This window comes from Castor canadensis, chromosome 14, assembly GCF_047511655.1.
Source record: "Castor canadensis chromosome 14, mCasCan1.hap1v2, whole genome shotgun sequence".
Lineage (NCBI taxonomy): Eukaryota > Metazoa > Chordata > Mammalia > Rodentia > Castoridae > Castor > Castor canadensis.
The window spans coordinates 72,353,344-72,372,477 of NC_133399.1; the positions used below are offsets into that span (position 1 = coordinate 72,353,344).

General features: G+C 36.4%; 1 protein-coding gene across 11 annotated transcripts in view; it reads left to right on the forward strand.

The window, feature by feature from the left end:
- Micu3 (mitochondrial calcium uptake family member 3) overlaps positions 1–19,134 on the forward strand; it is a 94,242-nt gene that overhangs the window by 18,786 nt on the left and 56,322 nt on the right. The window contains exon 1 of one of the 11 annotated variants that reach the window (XR_012441512.1): positions 8,413–8,566. The exons of the other annotated variants lie outside the window; for them this stretch is intronic. The gene's annotated coding sequence lies outside the window, so the exon portion shown is untranslated. Of the gene's footprint in view, positions 1–8,412; positions 8,567–19,134 lie in introns of those variants that run through there. 11 annotated transcript variants of the gene reach the window in all.

Sequence of the window (19,134 nt, forward strand, 5' to 3'; positions counted from 1 at the left end):
GTGCGGGAGTTGCCATGGTAACCATGAAGCCTCTAATCTCTGCGCACCATAATCACTGTGCCCCGGAGTTGCTGGTAACAGTGAAAGGAAGGAAGGGATGGAATGGAAAGTCGAGCAGAGAGTCCCTGATCGCCATGGGGTGGCTGCCAACCGGCCAAACAGAAAGTAGCCCGAAGAATTGCAAAAACCTTTGTACTTTTGTTCCAATATACCAAGTTGTGTAATATAAAAGCACACTGGATTGGGTGTTATAGCACCTGCATTCTACTCCTAGTCTCGTTGCTGTCTGTGTAGCCATGATGAAGGCCTCTAGAGACTAAGTTAACTCTTTCTTAAAAATTAGACTGCTTTTAAAAAAATATACACTTAGAAGATAATTTTTCTTTGTATACATATTGTAAAACATGAACTTTTCAAATCCATTTTCCTGTAACTTCTTTTTTTTTTGTCAATTATGTATCTTGTGAATCTTATGGTATCACCTCTAGATCTACTATATATTTCTTTTTTACTGGCCATATCCTTTTTCAAAGTGGTTACACCAAGGTACACTTCTCCATATAGTAATAATGGAACTCCTTTATCCCTCCCTTCATTTAATATCATCACATTTGATTCTTTTCCCAACTTGAATATGAAAAAATGATTTATCATGGTTGTTAAATTTTTATTTTCCTGATTACTAGTGAGGTAGAGAATTTTTTGATATAGTTTCTCTCCTATAAATTGCCTATTTATACCTTTGGCCTATTTTTCTGTTCTAATTTTTATTTTTTGTCATTCACTGAACAGTGAATGCAAATATTCTATTATATAAACATTAAAATAAACTGATATAACTTCTGTATTTTCATTTTATTGGTACTTTTATGAAGACTGATAAATGGTCAGTTTATATAGTTTATGTTTATTAAAAACAATGTTAATAAGCATCTTGTTTGTTCTGTTATTCACATCCTTTTTCTTACATGCTTTGTCTATTTGATCATCCATTTCTAACAGAGCTGTTGAAGTCTCAGCCATGATTGTGAATTAATTAAATTTTCATGGCATTTGTCTAACATTTGTTCATTCACACTATTTTAAATTAGTTCATGGATGTAATGTCTTGGTAAGTTTTTCATTGTCTAATACCTTTGACAGTTTAAGGAGGGTTGGTATCAGTTCTTCTTTAAAGGTCTGATAGAATTCAGCAGAGAATCTATCAGGTCCTGGACTTTTCTTTTTGGGGAGACTCTTGATTGCTGCTTCAATTTCATTTTGTGTTATAGGTCTATTCAGGTGATTAATTTCCTCTTGTTTCAGATTTGGATGATCATATGTATCTAGAAATCTGTCCATTTCTTTAAGATTTTCAAATTTATTTGAATATAGGTTCTTGAAGTAGTCTCTGATGATTTCCTGGACTTCCATGGTGTTTGTTGTTATCTCCCCTTTTGCATTCCTGATTCTACTAATTTGGGGTTTTTTTCTCCTCATTTTAGTCAGGTTTGCCAGGGGCTGTCAATCTTGTTTATTTTTTCATAGAACCAACTTTTTGTTTCATTAATTCTTTGTATGTTTTTTTTTGGTTTCTATTTCATTGATTTCAGCTCTTATTTTTATTATTTCTTTCCTTCTAATTGTTTTGGGATTTGCTTGTTCTTGTTTTTCTAGGAGTTTGAGATGTATCATTAGGTCATTGATTTGGGATCTTTCAGTCTTTTTAATAGATGCACTCATGGCTATAAACTTTCCTCTCAGGACTGCCTTTGCTGTGTCCCATAGGTTCCAGTAGGTTGTGTTTTCATTTTCATTGACTTCCAGGAACTTTTTAATTTCCTTTTTTATTTCATCAATGATCCATTGTTCATTAAGTAATGAGTTATTTAGTTTCCAGCTGTTTGCATGTTTTTTGTCTTTACTTTTATTGTAGAATTCTAGTTTTACTGCATTGTGATAGATAGTATGCACAGTATAATTTCTATTTGTTGTATTTGCTGAGGCTTGCTTTGTGCCCTAGGGTATGATCGATTTTGGAGAAGGTTCCATGGGCTGCTGAGAAGAATGCATATTGTGTAGAAGTTGGATGAAATGTTCTGTAGACATCAAGTAGGTCCATTTGATCTATTGTATATTTTAGATCTTGGATTTCCCTATTGATTTTTTGTTTGGATGACATATCTATTGATGATAATGGGGTGTTAAAATCTCCCACAAACACTGTGTTGGAATTAATGTATGCTTTTAGGTCTTTCAGGGTATGTTTGATGAAATTGGGTGTGTTGACATTGGGTGCATACAGGTTGATGATTATTATTTCGTTTTGGTCTATTTCCCCTTTTATTAATATGGAATGTCTTTCTTTATCTTGTTTGATCAATGTAGGTTTGAAGTCTAGTTTGTCAGAGATAAGTAATGCTACTCCTGCCTGTTTTGGGGGGCCATTGGCTTGGTAAATCTTCTTCCAGCCTTTCATCCTAAGCCTATGCTTATTTCTGTGAGTGAGATGGGTCTCCTGTAAGCAACAAATTGTTGGATCTTCCTTTTTAATCCGTTTTGTCAAATGGTGCCTTTTGATGGGTGAATGAAGTCTGTTAACATTAAGTGTTAGTACTGATAGGTATGTGATGATTCCTGTCATTTAGTTGTCTTAGTTGTTTGAAGGTTTGATTGTATGTACCTAAATTGAGGTTACTGTCTACTTTCTTGCTTTTTCTTTTCCTGTAGTTTGGTGCTGCCTGTCCTTTCATGGTTAAGTTGGGTTTCACTTTCTGTGTGCAGAATCCCTTGAAGAATCTTTTGTAGTGGTGGCTTTGTGGTCGCGTGTTGTTTTAGTTTCTGCTTATCATGGAAGACTTTTATTGTTCCATCTATTTTGAATGATAGTTTTGCTGGGTAGAGTATCCTGGGGTTGAAGTTATTTTCATTTAGTGCCCGGAAGATCTCACCCCATGCTCTTCTTGCTTTTAATGTTTCTGTTGAGAAGTCTGCTGTGATTTTGATGGGTTTACCTTTGTATGTTATTTGTTTTTTCTCTCTTACAGCCTTCAATATTCTTTCCCTAGTTTCTGTACTTGTTGTTTTAATGATGATATGTTGTGGGGTAGTCCTATTTTGATCTGGTCTGTTTGGTGTCCTGGAGGCCTCTTGCATCTGTATGGGAATATCTTTCTCAAGATTTGGGAAATTTTCTGTTATTTTTTTGTTTAATATATTACGTATTCCCTTTTCTTGCACCTCTTCTCCTTCTTTGATGCCCATGATTCTCAAGTTTGGTCTTTTGATGGAGTCGGTGAGTTCTTGCATTTTCTTTTCACAGGTCTTGAGTTGTTTAATTAATAGTTCTTTGGTTTTTCCTTTAATTACCATTTCATCTTTGAGTTCTGAGATTCTGTCTTCTGTTTGTTCTTTTCTGTTGGATTGGCCTTCTGTTTGGTTTTGCAATTCTGTTTAGTTCATTTTTCTGAGGTTTTCCATATCCTGGGTGGTTTCCTCTTTAATGTTGTCTATCTTTGTCCTGCGTTCATTTATCTGTTTATTAATCATTTTCTCTGTTTCACTTTGGTGTTTATACAGTGCTTCTAGGTTTCCTTTATTTATTCTTTTGCTTTTTCAAATTCTCTATTGTTGTTGTCTTGGAATTTGTTTAGTGTCTCCTGTACATTTTGGTTGACCATATCCAGTATCATCTCTATAAAATTCTCATTGAGTAGCTGTAGTATGTCTTCTTTTAAATTATTCTTGTGGGCTTCATTGGGTTCTTTGGCATAGTTTATCTTCATTTTTTTGGAGTCTGGATCTGAGTATCTGTTTTCCTCATTTCCCTCTGTGCTAATTTTTTGCTGTCGGGAAACTGATTTCCCTGTTTTTTCTGTCTTCCCATCATTGTCCTTGATATTGTTATTGTCCCTGTACTGTGTGCAATTAAGTATTTTCTGGCTTGTAATAATAGCACTAGTGATATTTAGAATGGAAGGGTGAGATGGGATGGAAAGCAAAGAAGTTAAAGGAAAAGGGAAAAACAAATAATCAAGTAGGAAAAAAATAAAACAAAGAAAGAAACAAAAAATGTTTCAAAGATATAAACAGGGAGAGACAGTGTATTAATCAACCGTAAGCTGAAAAGGCATTAGAGAGACAGAGAGAGGATTGAAAATAAAGAGTAAAGATAAGAATAAAAATAAAAAAGTAAATGAAAGAAAGAAATATATGTATATATAAAATTAAATTAAGTTAAAAAAATAAGAAATAAAAACCTCCAAGTTCAAATGCAATGAAATTTCAGTCTTAATAATTTTGGTGTTCGTCCCTCAGCCTGCAATCCTGGGAATGGTGCCTCAGATGTTGTTCTGTAGTTGTCTCATGAAAGGGAAGACATAAAGTAGAACAAAACTGCACACACACAAAAAAAAGCCCACTAAGTGTCCCAAGTTTAAATGTAATACAGTTTCAGTAAATTTTTCAGCATGCAGATATAGTTGTTTTCTCATCAAAGATAGGGAGAGAGAGAAAAAAGAGTCTGGAGACAGGTCTGTGAATGGCTATCTGCGGCTGTGGCTTGCCTGCCGGCTTGCTGTCAGCCTGCTGTTGCTGGAGGCATTATTCATACAGATCTCTGGAGTGAGCACTCACCCGGCTCCGCTGGCTTTGTTTACTCAGAGTTCTTGTGTGTGTGAGCCGCTGCTACAAGCTTTCCCCTTTCCAAGCACACTGGGGGAGGTGACACTGCACCTGCTTTCTCAGGCCTGCGTGTTTATTTACAGTTCATGTGGGAAGTGGGTCTTCCCCCCCTCCTGTGGAGTTTTCCTCCCACCGCCGCTTTTACAAGCTTTCCCGTTCCTGATTGCTGGGCAGTGCTGCTGCTCCTGCCAGCCGGCATGTTTGTTTACAGCTCACATGGGAGATGGGTCTTCCCCCCACTCCTGTGGAGTTTTCCTCCCTCCACCACTCTCACAAGCTTTCCCGCTCCTGGATGGTGGGTGCACACCCCTGCTCCCACTGGAGCCTCTCTGGCCAGGCCCGGCTTGTTTATTTATAGTTCTGGGAAGGATTCCCTTCCCCTCCTCTTCAATGCTCAGGGCACCCCACCCTCTTTGCTACATGTCTTTATTGTTCTTATTGCTTATTACTCAGTTTCTCTTTTTTCCCCTGGGTAGAGGTCAGTCTGTCCAAGGCGGTATGCTGATCTGGCCCAGGGTTGTCTGTGGAAGTACTGTGTACCGCTTAGCTTACCTTGTCCATGTCTTCCCAAGCCGTCTGGGCGCGGGCCTCATGGTAATGTTTAAATATGACTTTTCATGTCTTTTTAAAAACTCCTTTTTTTAGGTACCGGAGATTAAGCCAGAGCCTTGTGCATCACAAGCATGCACTCCACCAACAAACCATACCCTTAGTCTGCCTGAGGTACTCTTTTTTTTTTTTTTTTAAGGTACTTAGGCTTGAACTCAGGACCCTGCACTTGCTAGACATTTGCTCTACCATTTGAGCTACACCACTAGCCCTGTTTTCTTTAGTTATTTTTTAGATGGAATCTTAATTTTTGTCTGGGGCAAGCCTCGGACCATGATCCTTCTGTTTTCACCTGCTCCCTTAGCTGGGGTTATAGGCATGCAACACCATGTCTGATCAAGGTGCTCTTTTTTTTTTTTTCTGGTGGTACTCGGCCTTATGCTTGCTAGGCAGGCACTCTACCACTTGAGCCACTCCTCCAGCCCTGTTTTGTTTTGTTTTTTTGAGATAGGGTCTCTTGAACTATTTGCCTGGGATGACTTGGAAGTTTTAATCCTCCTTATCTCTGCCTCCTGAGTAACTAGGATTATAGGCATGAGCCACCTGCACCCAACGAAGTATTCTTTTTTAATGAGGGAGTTTAACACTTTCATATGTATTGTGATTGAGAACATGTTTGCATTTGTTTTTGCTGTTACACGAATGTGTGTTCCTTCTTTCTTTTTATCAGTTAACATTTGACTGGCTTGCTTATTTCTATCCTTCTAGAGGTTTGAGAGTTATACATTTTATTTCTAGCCTTCATCTGCTTACACATAAAGTTAAAGTTTTTAATATGTACACCTGAATTTAAGGATAAGTCAGTATCAGAAAATTTCTCATTCCAAAAGAGACAAATCATTGAACAAGTTTTACTATATTGCCTTCCCCATCCATACTTTTCTTAAGTCAAGTACAATATTCATAAAGAATAATAGGGATAGTAGATGGTTATTGACCTTTTCTTTTTATTCTTTTTTTTTTTGCAGTGCTGAGAAGCAAGCATTTCATCACTGAGCTTATACCCTTTGCCCTGTTATTAATGTTTATGATTACATTTCCTTTTTTAAAGGCATCATTATTAAACAATTATAGTAAACTTTACAACCACATTTACTTAATCATTTGCTCAGCAGATAATAGAGAGCCTGTTAAAAAGCAGAAACTTCTAAGCAGTGGAGGAACTGAAGTGAATCAAGTAAACAGAAATTACTGCCTGTATGGGATTTATATTATTGTAGGAGGTGAGAGATATAAAATTTAGATTTGTTAATGTGTGTGTATGCAATATGTAAAGGCTAGAAGAGCAGGGGGAGTAATTATAGATTGTTTTTAAAAAGCAAGTATGGGGGCATGTTCCTGGCATGTAATCCCAGATATTTTAGTGAAGGAGATTGGGAGAATTTTGGTTCCAGGCCAGCACAGGCAAAAAGAGAAACCCCATCTCAACAAACAAGGTGGGCATGGTGGTGCATATCTGTACTCCCAGCTTTGTAGGAGGTGTAGGTAGGCAGATATGGTCCTAGGCTAGCCTGGGCAAAAAGCAGGAGACCCTATCTGACAAATAACTAAAGCAAAAAGAACTGAGGGTGTAGCTCAAGTGGTAGAGTGCTTGATAGCAAGCATGAGGCCTTGAGTTCAAACCTCAGTTCCACACACACAAAAAACTAGTAGATTCTTTTAATAAAGAGACAAGACCCAAGAAGTGACTCTAAGGCATTATGTAGATGAGAAGTACCAGAAAGGAACTGCCAGAAAAATAGGAGGAAAATCAGGAGAGAGAGGTCTGGAAAGTTGAGAAAATAAATTGTTTTAAGGAAAAGAGAACATGTCTGTCAAATAATCTAAGATAAACACAGAAGTGACTTTTGGATTAAGCAACAAACAGGTAATTAATAATCTTGATGAACAGTTCTAGTGAAAGTAGGATAAACCCTGCTGAAGTAAGTTGAAAAGAGAGCAAGAAGAAATTGGAGGTAGGAAATGTAGGCTGTTCTCTTCGTACCTTGCTGTAAAGGGGAGATGGTAAGAAGGTGAGGAAGGATAGGCAAATGGAGAAGAGGAACAGGGAGCTTTCTAAGATGGAAGAAATAACCATGTGTGGATGAAGGGAAGTATTCCACAGAGGAAGAAAAAAATACGTGGCAAGGGAAGTATTGCTGCAAAGTCTTGAATGACAAGAAAAGATGAACTGTAAGCAATGAATTACTGTCGACACTACCTCCTGAAAATAGTTCATGTATATCTTATCAAATACTAAGATGATACATGTGAATGTGCTTGAAAAATTTGTAAAGAACCCTACAAAGGTGAGCCCCTTTAACAATACAAATACAGATTTTAAAACTCATCAATGGTTAGTTGGTTTATCTAACAGCTTTCTAAAAAATTTTGTCTTAGCCAGTAATATACAATTGGCTTGTCTTCAGCTATAATGTATTTCCACATAGATACATTTGCTAAGCATCAGAACATTTCACCTAGAGTACTTTGGGATTTTCCCACACTGGGAATTTTATGTTTAACCTTTCAACCACCCAGCAAGCTAGGAAAGTGTTACTTCTTTTATCTTCTTCAACTTGTTTAAATAAGCATGAAGCCACATGTAAAGGCCAAATGTAATAGTCCCAGGAACAACTTTTTAACTACTTGAATAGAATCTCATGTACATCCCGTAAAATCCTTAAACATAAATTTAAAAAATTATTTGCTCTTTAATGTTTCATAAAAATATTAGTACAATTTGCAATACTGGATAGGACCTAATACCAAATTTTCAAATTGAATACATTTAAATTTTTAAAAATTTGGTATCAAACTGATTTAACTAAAACAAACATGTCTTAAGGGAACTAATAAGGATGAGCAATCTAAATAATTTTGGTTAATACAAATGATTTTTATTTTTCCTTCATTCTCTTGTCTCTTTCTTGGTTGCTAAAAGACAATGCTTAGATACTATAATTGTTTTAAGTTAACCTCTTTATGATGTTATAAGCTTATAGGCATCAGTTTCTCTTGTCTAGAAGTGAATCCTTTATCTGACATTTAATCTCGCCTCCCTGGGAAAATCAGACCTTACTGCAGCGTAAATTTTTGAATCGCTGACCTGAAGTAACATGAGACTGTGTTTCGGCATTGACTGTTTGCTTTCTGTTATTCCTAGGAAAGATAATGATGTACTCTATTGCCTGAAGGCCATAGTTTCACTCCCTTAAGAAGTAACACCTAAATACCCATTGCAAAAGCCTGTATTTGGAAATTCCAGGAAGATAATTGCCTGACACAATATTTTTATTTCTTTTGGAAAGATGAGGTAATTAAAAAAAAATGCAGCTTTTATCATTTCTACCACTTTTTAAGCTTTTCATCTTAGTACTGTCAGCAAGACTTAGAGGATCTACACAATCACCTAGAAGCAATCATTATTTATTTTTATGTATAAATTATGTACACTTTCACAGGTATGTTTGAAATTTTTATTCTCATAAATTGCCCATTGCTATAAATAAAAAAACTGAGGTTAAAGGCCTAGATTGTAGCTCACAATATCTCAATAAAGAAAAAATAGAGATTTGTAGAGATAGAAGATTCTATAAACATTTGTAGCAAATGTGAAAAGAATGTCTAATAATTCCCACAGAATAATTTCCTGTAAGGTGCAAGATGTAATTTCCTAGAAGAAGTAATATGAAAAGGCAAATTTAAATTCTCTTTTAGCTTTAGATTCTATGATTTTATCTTTCTACTGTGTGTCCTTGACTTACAGGTAATTCATGTGCCAACTGAGATCTTATTTTCAACAGGAGCTTTGCAGTGTCTTTTTTTGGTTATGGGGGGCTGGAGTTTGAACTCAGGGCTTCAGACTTACAAAGCAGATGCTCTACCACTTGAGCTATACCCTCTGCCTATTTTGCTCTGGTTATTATTGGAGATGAGGTCTCTTGAACTATTTGCCCACGCTGGCCTTGAACCAGGATCCTTCTGATCTCAGCCTCCCAAGTAGCTAGGATTAAAAGTATGAATCACTAGTGCCTGGATTGCAATGTATTTTTGATATTTAAATTTTTAATTCTTCAACAAAATTTGCTACATCTAAAAATATCATAGTAATAGCCTTATCCTAAACTTAAGATGGCTGTATTTTCCTGTTCTTTGAAAAATAGTACTTTAAAAAATTTAGGATATCTAATTAGAATATATCCATGTGAAAAGAATAAATTGTAGTTGTATTACACTTAATAGATAACATTTGTCAAAATCATTCGTTCATGAGTTTCTTTTTTTGGGGGGGGTGGACTGGAGTTTGAACTCGGGGCTTCATGCTTACAAAGCAGGCACTTTACTGCTCGAGCCACACATCCAGTTAATTTGTTCTGATTATTTTGGAGATGGGCGGGGGTCTCATGAACTATTTGCCTGTGCTGGCCTCAAACTGATCCTCCTGATGTCAGCCTCCCAAATAGCTAGGATTACAGGTGTGAGCTACTGACACCAGCAAGTTTCATTATTTTGAAGTTTGATGATATTTTATTTTCAGAGTAAAGTTTGCTGCACCGATGTTGTTAGAATTTAAAATGAAAGTCTATATATGTATATGTATTTTCAAGGAATTTTATATTTTGTTTCTGTTGCTTAGATTTTAGACTTAGAATTTTCATAATATTTGTTGGATATTTTGAGTGTACCAATCTGTCACCAAATTTAAGAATAACTCAGTTTTTAGCAAAATTTTGAAGACCATGACCTTGTTATCTATAGTTAGTTAAATTCAGTTTTTGTACATTGAACGGTAAGGGTAATTACTGTTCAGCCTCCCCAAAATATGTGAGAAGGTCTGTGGAGAAGGAGCAGAAAACATCTCCTTATACCAGTGCTTCTCAACATTCAGGAATGGAGGACCAGACCTAAATGTTTTCTTAATCTTACTGCAGTGTTTTGTGAAAAAGTTGGAGTTACAGAACATTTTGCCAAATTTGATTTTCCAAATTTGGGAAACCAAATCTATAGAGAGCACAAGTGCAAACAACATTCAAGCCAACAGTGACAGTGTTTAAGACTTTAGAGGAAAGGTATAGTCTTGTGTCTCCATATCCCAGCTTCCCTTGCATTTAGTGTGGCCAACTAAATGTGGGCAGAAGTGATTTATATCACTACTAGGCCTGGCCTATAAATACTTCTCACATGAACGTGTATACCCCTCTCCCTCTCGACTGGCAATGTTGTATCATCATTACTTTGGATCTCAGAAGGGGCAAGTGCATGAAGCAGAGCCCCTTAATTCCACTTCCAACTCTAGTCCTAATGTGTTCTTTGTGGACTTTAGGTAAGGAAGAAAGGAATTTAGACTAATCTATTTTAAATAGTAGAGAAGGGATTAATTGGAAAAGTCCTTTATCTTTGGGGCATGGTTGAGTTTTTTGTTTGTTTTGGGGGTTTTTTGGGGGTGCTGTGGTTTGAACTTAGGGCCTCATGCTTGCTAAGTAGACATCTGTCATTTGATTCACACCTCCACTAGATGGTTGTTTTCTGATTAAGGTGAATTAACTTTCTCAGCAGGGTTAGTTAGTCTCCTGGTATAAAAGTTCACCTAATTGCCCATATGTAGGTCTAAACTCACCACAAACACTAAGACCGGTAGGAAAATATAAGGAGCTTCAAGGAGATGGTTTATTGGCCACTTAGACACTGTTGATGTAATTGATCCCTATGGTTTAGCCTCAGTCTTGTATATAATCTCTTGTTTTTGGATACATTCCTACCTTGTACCCAAGTGACCTTATGCTAATTTTCCAAGGAGTAGATTTGTTTCCTCTGAACCAAAGTACTGTTGACTTAATCTACTTATCTCCTCTTTTAATAGTGACCTTCAGCCAATTTGCATGCTACTTGAACCTCTGTATATCAGAGGAGCTGAACAGGCTACTCTAAGCAGATTGGCCTTGCAAAGTCATCTGCATAGCCTCCAGATACTGACATTAGCCCTGTTTGGGCCATCTTTCTGTGACCTGCAGACACTGACATGCATCTACTCCCCTACCACATACGTTACATAGCACCTATATGGGCCCACCAGGGTAGCCCAGCTCCTGTGTGGCTCAAGGAAACTGATGGGCATCTCACACCTGCAGCTGTGTACATGTTACCTAGAGATGCCAGCTAACCCAACCTGTTTAAGAGAACTGAATCCCAACTGTAGACCAGGCCACTGGGATGCCCATAGACATTGCCCATATTGATTAGAGCTTAAGAAGCTCCCAACTGGAACCAAAGCCAATGCAAGTTATCCAAACAACACTTCAGGACAAGATCACTAGGAGAAGGTCTTTCTACGAATACCTCTCTATAAAATTAACAGAGGCTACTGTTCCACCGAATGCATAAATACCAACTTGGGGACATAGGAAGCAAGAGAAAACAAGGTAGCACAATACTTCCAAAGGAACAGAAACATCAAAGAAAGAAATCAACTAGTTGCCTAAAAAAAAATTCAAAATAATGTTTTGAAAATAACTTAATGAGATGAAAGAGAATAGAGACAGACTGCCCAACAAAAATAGGAAGACATTTCATGGTGTGAATGAGAAATTTAGCAGAGACAGAGATCACAAAAACAACCAAACAGGAATACTGGGGGAAAGATTTCAATAAATGCTATAGTGAGAGGCTCAATGTAAGAATAGATCAAATAGAAGACAAAATTTATGAGCAGGAGAAGAGAAGGAAAAGGACATAGAAATCCTATGGAATAATTGCTGAAATCTTCCAAATCTTGGGAAAGATACAGACATCCAGGTCCAAAAAGCTCAAAGGACTCCTAACAGATTCAAGCAAAAAAGAGCTTTTCCAAGTTGTCTTTTAGTCAAACTGTCAAAAGTACAAGATAAATATTTCTTAAAAGCAACGTCTAAAAGCACCAAGTTACATACAAAGAAATCTCTATTACATTATTAGCAGTGATTTGAGAATAAACCCTACTGGCCAGGAGAGAATGAAATTATATATTCAAAGTATTGGGGAAAAAAAAAACCTGCCAACCAAACATCCCCAACAAACTATTCTTCAGAAACAAGTTCTTTTCAAGACAAGCAAAAACAGAGAATTCATCACCACCAGACTGGCCCTAAAAGAAATGCTGAAGGTAACCAGGCAAGAGAAAGGGCAGCATTCAAATTGGAAAAGAAAAAGTAAAATTGCCACTGTTTTCAAGTGACATGATCTTATATATAGAAACCCAAAAGACTCCACTAAAAATACTAAACAAATTTGGCAGAGTTGCAGAATGCAAAATATAACATACAAAAATAAGTAGCATTATGATATGCCAATGGTGAATTATCTGAAATAAAATTCAAGAAAGCAATTCCATTTACAATAACTGCAAAAAAATACCTAGAAACGAATTTAACTGAAGAGCTTAAAGATCTCTGCAATGAAAACAAACACTGATGGAAAAAAATTAAAGAGGACATAAACACACACATAGACACAGACATCCTGTGTTCGTGGATAGGAAGAATCAATATTATTAAAATGCCCATACTACCAAAAGCTATCTATAGGTTGCATATAATCTCTGTCAAAATACCAATGCCAGGGCTGGCAGAGTGTCTCAAGTGGTAGGAGTGCCTGCCTATCAAGTGGCCCTGATGTCAAACCACAGTTCCACAGGAAAAAAAAAAAAAAAAGCCATTCTTCACTGAACTAGACAGTCCTAAATACATACAAATAAAAATATAAATAAATGGAATAACCAGTACTAACTATGCACGAAAACACACACAATCTCAACCCTAGAAGTCAGCTGGTGTATCTGTAGCCAACTGACTTTCAACAAAGGTTCTAAGAACACACATTGGAGAAAGGGCAGTCTTTTTAAGAAACTGTAGGGGAAATTAGATATCCATATGTAGAATAATGAAACTAAATCCCCATCTTTTGCCAGTTACAAAACTTAAGATGTCACTGTAAGATCTGAAGTTGTGGAACTACCAGAAGGAAACAGGGAAAATACTTTAAGACATTGAATTAGGCAAGAATTTTTTAGACAAGACACCAAAAGCACAGGAACCAAAAGCTAAAGTAGATAGATGGGATTGCATCACAGTAAGAAACTTCGGGCTAGGGGCATGTATCAAGTGATAGAGTGCCAGCTTAGCAAGTGTGAGGCCCTGAATTCAAACTCCAAAACCACTAAAAAAGAAAAAAAAAGAATTGTCATTAAAATCACAGTGATTAACAGTATTTAAAAAAAATCTTCTGTACAAGAAAGGAAATAATCCTCAGAGTGAAGAGGAAACCTACAGAAAATGTTTGTAAGCTCTCCATCTGACAAGGGGTTATATAACCTAGAATATATAAGGAAGTCCAAAAACTCAATAAAAATCAAGCAACCCAATAAAAATATGGGTAATGGGTCTAAATAGACATTTCTCAGAAGACATACAAATAACCAACAGGTATATGAAAAAATGTTCAGCATCACTAATCATGAGGGAAATAAAAACCAAAACTATAATGAAATCCCACCTCACTATAATAAGAATGACTACTAATCAAAGAGATAAAAGATAACAAGTGCTGGCAAGGATGTGGAGAAAAGAGACTCTTGCACATTTTTGGTGGGAATGTAAATTAGTGCCACTATTATGGAAGACAGGATGGAGGTTCCTCGAAAAATTAAAAAATACAACTACCATATGGCCCAGCAATGCTGTTATCCAGGAAGCATCCAAAGGAAATGAAATCAGTATGTTGAATAGAAATCTGCTTTTCTTTCTTTATTACAGCACTATTCAGAACAGCCAAGAAGCAGAAACAACCTAAGTATCTAGCAACTAAGAATAGATAAAGAAAATTTGGTGTATACACACAGTGGAATACTATTTAACCACAAAAAAGAATGAAATTCTGTCATTTTCAGCAACGTGGGTGGAGCTAGAGATTATTAAGTGAAGAGAGTCACTCATACACAAAGACAACTACTGCATGATCTCAATAGTGAAATCTACAAAATTTTATCTGATATAAGTAGAAAACTGGATAGTGGTTACTAGAACCTGAAAAGGGTATGGGAGAGAGGAAGATGGAGGGAAGTGTTTAATGGGTACAGGAGGAGTAATGTCATTTGTTCTACAGCACTGTAAGATTGACAACCATTAATTATTTCAAAATATCCACTACAGAGGATTTTGAACATTTCCAACACAAGTAAGAGATAAATATCCAAAGTGATAAATATGCCATTTACCCTGATCTCTTCATTACACATTATATGCATATTTAAATATTGCATTCAAAATAAATGTGTACAATTACTATGTCAATTTGAAATAAAAATACATTATAAAAATTATAATGTAGCTTTGGATTCTCTTCTAATATCTCAGTAAAAATGCTTAGTTTGGAATCAGAAACCTCTGTTGTGGTTATTCTTCACAACCCAAACCATTGTTTTGGTCGTCTATTTGACCCAGACCTAGTATGCTTTTGGGCACTTGTGATACAGTGGACAGTTTTCTTTTCCTCAACAACCATTCATCTTTTTGTGCAGTAAACATTAGCCTGCCCTCTTCTACATGCCAGCACTAAGTTAATCACTGGAGTTAGAAAATGAAGAACTTACTGCTTTTCTCAGGGAATGCCTGGTTGAATTGCAGCAGGGAGGAGGATCAGAAAAAACAAAAAAAAGCAGACTAGGCCTGAGTCCTGAGAAAGTAGCAGGGAGGTAGGGACAGCATAGCAGAGAGATAAAACCTGAGAAATCTGAACATGAGGAAGGTCACGTAGCACCAGGGTGGGGAAAGTCACGTAGCATTAGGATAAAGCTGCCAATAAAATTAAATATAACCACATATGGATTAGACCTTGCTTTTTGCTTGCAGGGGTATATAAGGGAGACCCTTTTGTTCTCAGGGCTCATTCTTTGGACATGAGTCTGCTGAGTCTGTGCTGGCACAATAAAACATTGCTTCCTGCTAAACTGCCTCAGAGTCCTGTATCTCAGCTAGCAAACTCTTGCAACAGAATGGCAGAGACGGGTAGTAAACATTACAATTCAGTGTGAGTGGGGAAGGAAGTACAAATGATGCAATATGAATTCATAAAGGAAACAACGAGCATTTATCCAAGGCACAGGGTTGACTCTCAGGGCAGCTACATTGTCAAGGTTTAAGATATGTTATTACAAGAAATAAGATTTATGAGCATTGATTTGGAGCAGTAGTATGGCAGAAGTTTTCTGGCAGATAGCCTTCCTGAAAGGGTGAAGAATTATATATTCCATTTGATAAAGAGCAAAGATTTATCTCATTGGCAATGACTGGGAAGGTATTGAGGCATAACTTCAGAGAAATGACAAAGCTAAATAGGAAACTGAAGTAGATCTAAAATATTGCTGGAGCTGCCATAGCTGAGAGATGATTTCAGCTTCCATAGCTCGTCCCAGGCACAGATGGAAATTAGAGTCAGTCTTGTTTTTAATAACAGATTAGGTCTACACTTTCATTAAATGTAGCTTAGTTTCATACTAAGTTAGTTCAGCAGCCATGAATGTGTGGGTAATTAACAACAGAGTCTGAAGAAACCTTAGGGAAACATTAAGTAGCAACCTAACACTAAGCAAAGGGGTGGGTAGGAAAGCATAGCGTGCTGTGCTCCTTAGTTGCAGGGGAAACTGCTGAAGAATCAGGAAAAGGTCTCAAGTATCGGGTGACAGGGAAGAACCCAGGGATGAAACTGGGAAATCAGGAGCTCAGGTCCTGTCCCCTAAATAGGACAGGCAGCATCCAAATCCCTGGTCTGACAGTATTTGGTCACCTCCAGCTTGGGACAGTGTTGGCCATAGAGACAGGACATGAATTCAAGGTGCAAATAATACTAATTATATCAATCTAAGAATATTTAATTAAAGCAAACTTTTAAATTGATAACTATTTAGGCTATACATAGATAATCTCCGTGGTGTGATATACTACCTGTTAACAAAAACTTGTCATCCTGCATTTAAGAACTTTCTTAGTATATCTGTTGAGTAGACTAAAAACATTCAAAGGCAGGTATATGCAAAAAAAGTATTTCACCTTAAAAGAACCATCTAAAGAGCCATCTCCAGGAAAGATGGAATGTGGAAATTTTGAGTTGGATATACTTTGGGGAAATGATTTCTTTGAAGCGAAAATAGCTCCGTTTTGAGCTCCTTCCATGCTGCTCCTATGCTCTCGCTTCTCAGGCTGTGTTTTTCTTGCCCAATATAAAGTATATTATAAATACTCTTTAGTATTGTAACTGGTACTAAAGACTCCTATAACAGTATTTCTTAACAGTTTGAAGGTTGTCACTTTTTCACTTCTCAAATTTTTTTTTTAATTTGTCAATCTTTAGAAATTAAGACTTTTTCTTAAATGACTGTGACTGCTGTAACCTCTCTCAATCTTGTCTCTTCAGGTCATAGTCATGTTATGTTACCACTTTTGAAAGGCTTATATTTTAATTGCATGATGTTGCACTCATAAGGATTTTCATTTTAGCAATTAATACTTTAACAACTAAATAAATAAAATTCAGGCTTTTTGGCTTTCAGATTATCTTTTTCCTTTGACTTTTTAAATATTTATTGATGAATCTTACTATATTGATTTTAATGCAAATAGTATCATTTACTGAAATATGATTAGATTAATTAAAATTAGATTAACTTTAGGCTTTAGAAATTGTATAAAGAGATAAATTGGATTTAAAAAAGCATAAAATGGTATTTAGAATGAAGTAGGTTATCTAATGAGTACAGGAGTACTTGTTCCTTAAAATATAATGATTGCATATATAGATTCATGTCAGTGTGCTCCAGGGAAAGGACTGTATTTGTTTTCCAAAAAACCTAGAACATTAATGTGATACAAGGAAAACTGTCATTTGTAAGCAGGGAAAACTGACAACAGGATTTGTAAACTGGTTTGATATTTTTCACCTTTACTTCTTGGTTGTTGTTTCTGGGTGTTGATAACAATGATGTTAAAACTTCAGAGGGTTTAGATTTTTTAAATTTGGGAAGTTCAAGAGCAAAGCTAAATGTCTTAAAGATCTGATTTCCTTCTGACACTTTGGTAGGTTTGTGTCCCTTTTCCTCAGATTCCCATAGATCAGGTATTTTCAGCAGGGACTATTCCGTATCAGCTTCCTGTACACTGTGAAATTTAAGTTGGTCACAACTGTACCACAGTAAAACTTATTAAATTCTTTATATTGTGCTACTAGATCATTCACTAAGAAAATGTGTTGATAAACTGCATAGAAATGAGCATGTAAACCAGAAAGGTTTGGAAGAATGTGCATGTAGGCAAAACCCATTTGACTAATTATTTTCTAATTAATTCATTTGTGTATAATAAACACACCATGTGTCTGCAAAAAGAGTGATGTACATTAGCTCACTGGTTGATGTTAAATACTCATCTTAGAAGATCTGGGGCTGGGTGCATTGTCTCACACTTGTAATCCTAGCTACTCAGGAGGCAGAGATTGGGAAGGTTGGTTCAAGATCTAACCTGGCGAAAAATTGGCAAGATCCCATCTCAACAAATAAGCCAAGCATGGTAATGCATGAAGAGCTTAGGTAGGAGGATTTTGGTCTGAGGATGGCCCTGGGCAAAAATGTGGGACCCTAGCTGAAAAATAACTAAAGCATATAGGGCTGGGGTGTGGCTCAAGTGATAAGAGTATCTGCTTAGTAAGCATGAGTTCAAACCAACTGGTGCCAAAAATAAATAGATCAATGGATAGGGATAGATAGATAGATAGATATTCATCTTGGAAACTATATATTGGTAAAATATATTGTAAATAATAGACTTCTCTGCAATATGTTTTGAGGTTTTGTTTTGTTTAGGGTTCTCTATGGTTCTACTTGCTAATTTGTTGACATATTTTCTGTTCTGGTAAAAAGTGGAAAAAACAAGAAGACTGAGTGGTCTATAAGGACCATTCTAACTCTAAACTCATTTATTTTCAGTGAACAAGAGAGACCAGGTAAACACCCATTATAAGTACAAGATAAAATGGCAAGCTGGTCACTGGTGGCTCACACCTGTAATCCTAGCTACTTAGGAAGCTTAGATCAGGAGGATCGTGGTTTGAGACCAACCCAGACAAATAGTTCGTGAGACTCCAGCTCCAAAATAACTAGAGCAAAATGGACCACAGCTGTGACTCAAGCGGTAGAGCACCTGCTTTGTAAGTGTGAAGCTCCTAGCCCCATCAACAAAAGAAAACAAAAAACCCCAGCAAATATTGCTTTTATTGACAATTTATTTGAAGCACTATCCTCAAAAAAAGAACAAGTCAAGAATACTCTGTATTACTGATTTCATTAAACATCAGTTTAAAGACCTAGACCTCTAATAATTAAGGCAATGAAATTGAGGTATAAATGTTGAAAGAAAAACCCATGACTGTCACTATTTTAAAGAATTTATGATTATCTATTTAGAAAATTTTTTTAAATTATGAAAATTGATGAGGGAATTTAATAAGGTTGTTAGATACAAAGCAAATATACTAATGTCAGCAGCTTTCTCACACACCAGAAATAGCAAGTTGAAGCCAGTCATGGTGAGGCATGCCTGTAATCCCAGCACTCAGAAGGCTGTGGTAGGCGTATCATAAGCTTGAAGACAGCCTGGGCTACATAGCAAGTTTGAGGTCAGCTTGGCCTACATAGCAGGATCCTGTCTCAAAAAACAAAAATTAAAAATGTAATGGGAATAAATGATCTCATTTCCAATTCAAATTACACAGAAACTTTGAAATGTATAGGAGTAAATCTACCAGAAATGCTTTGCATAAAGAAAACTGCAAAACTTTACTGAAAGATATAGCTGGGGAGAT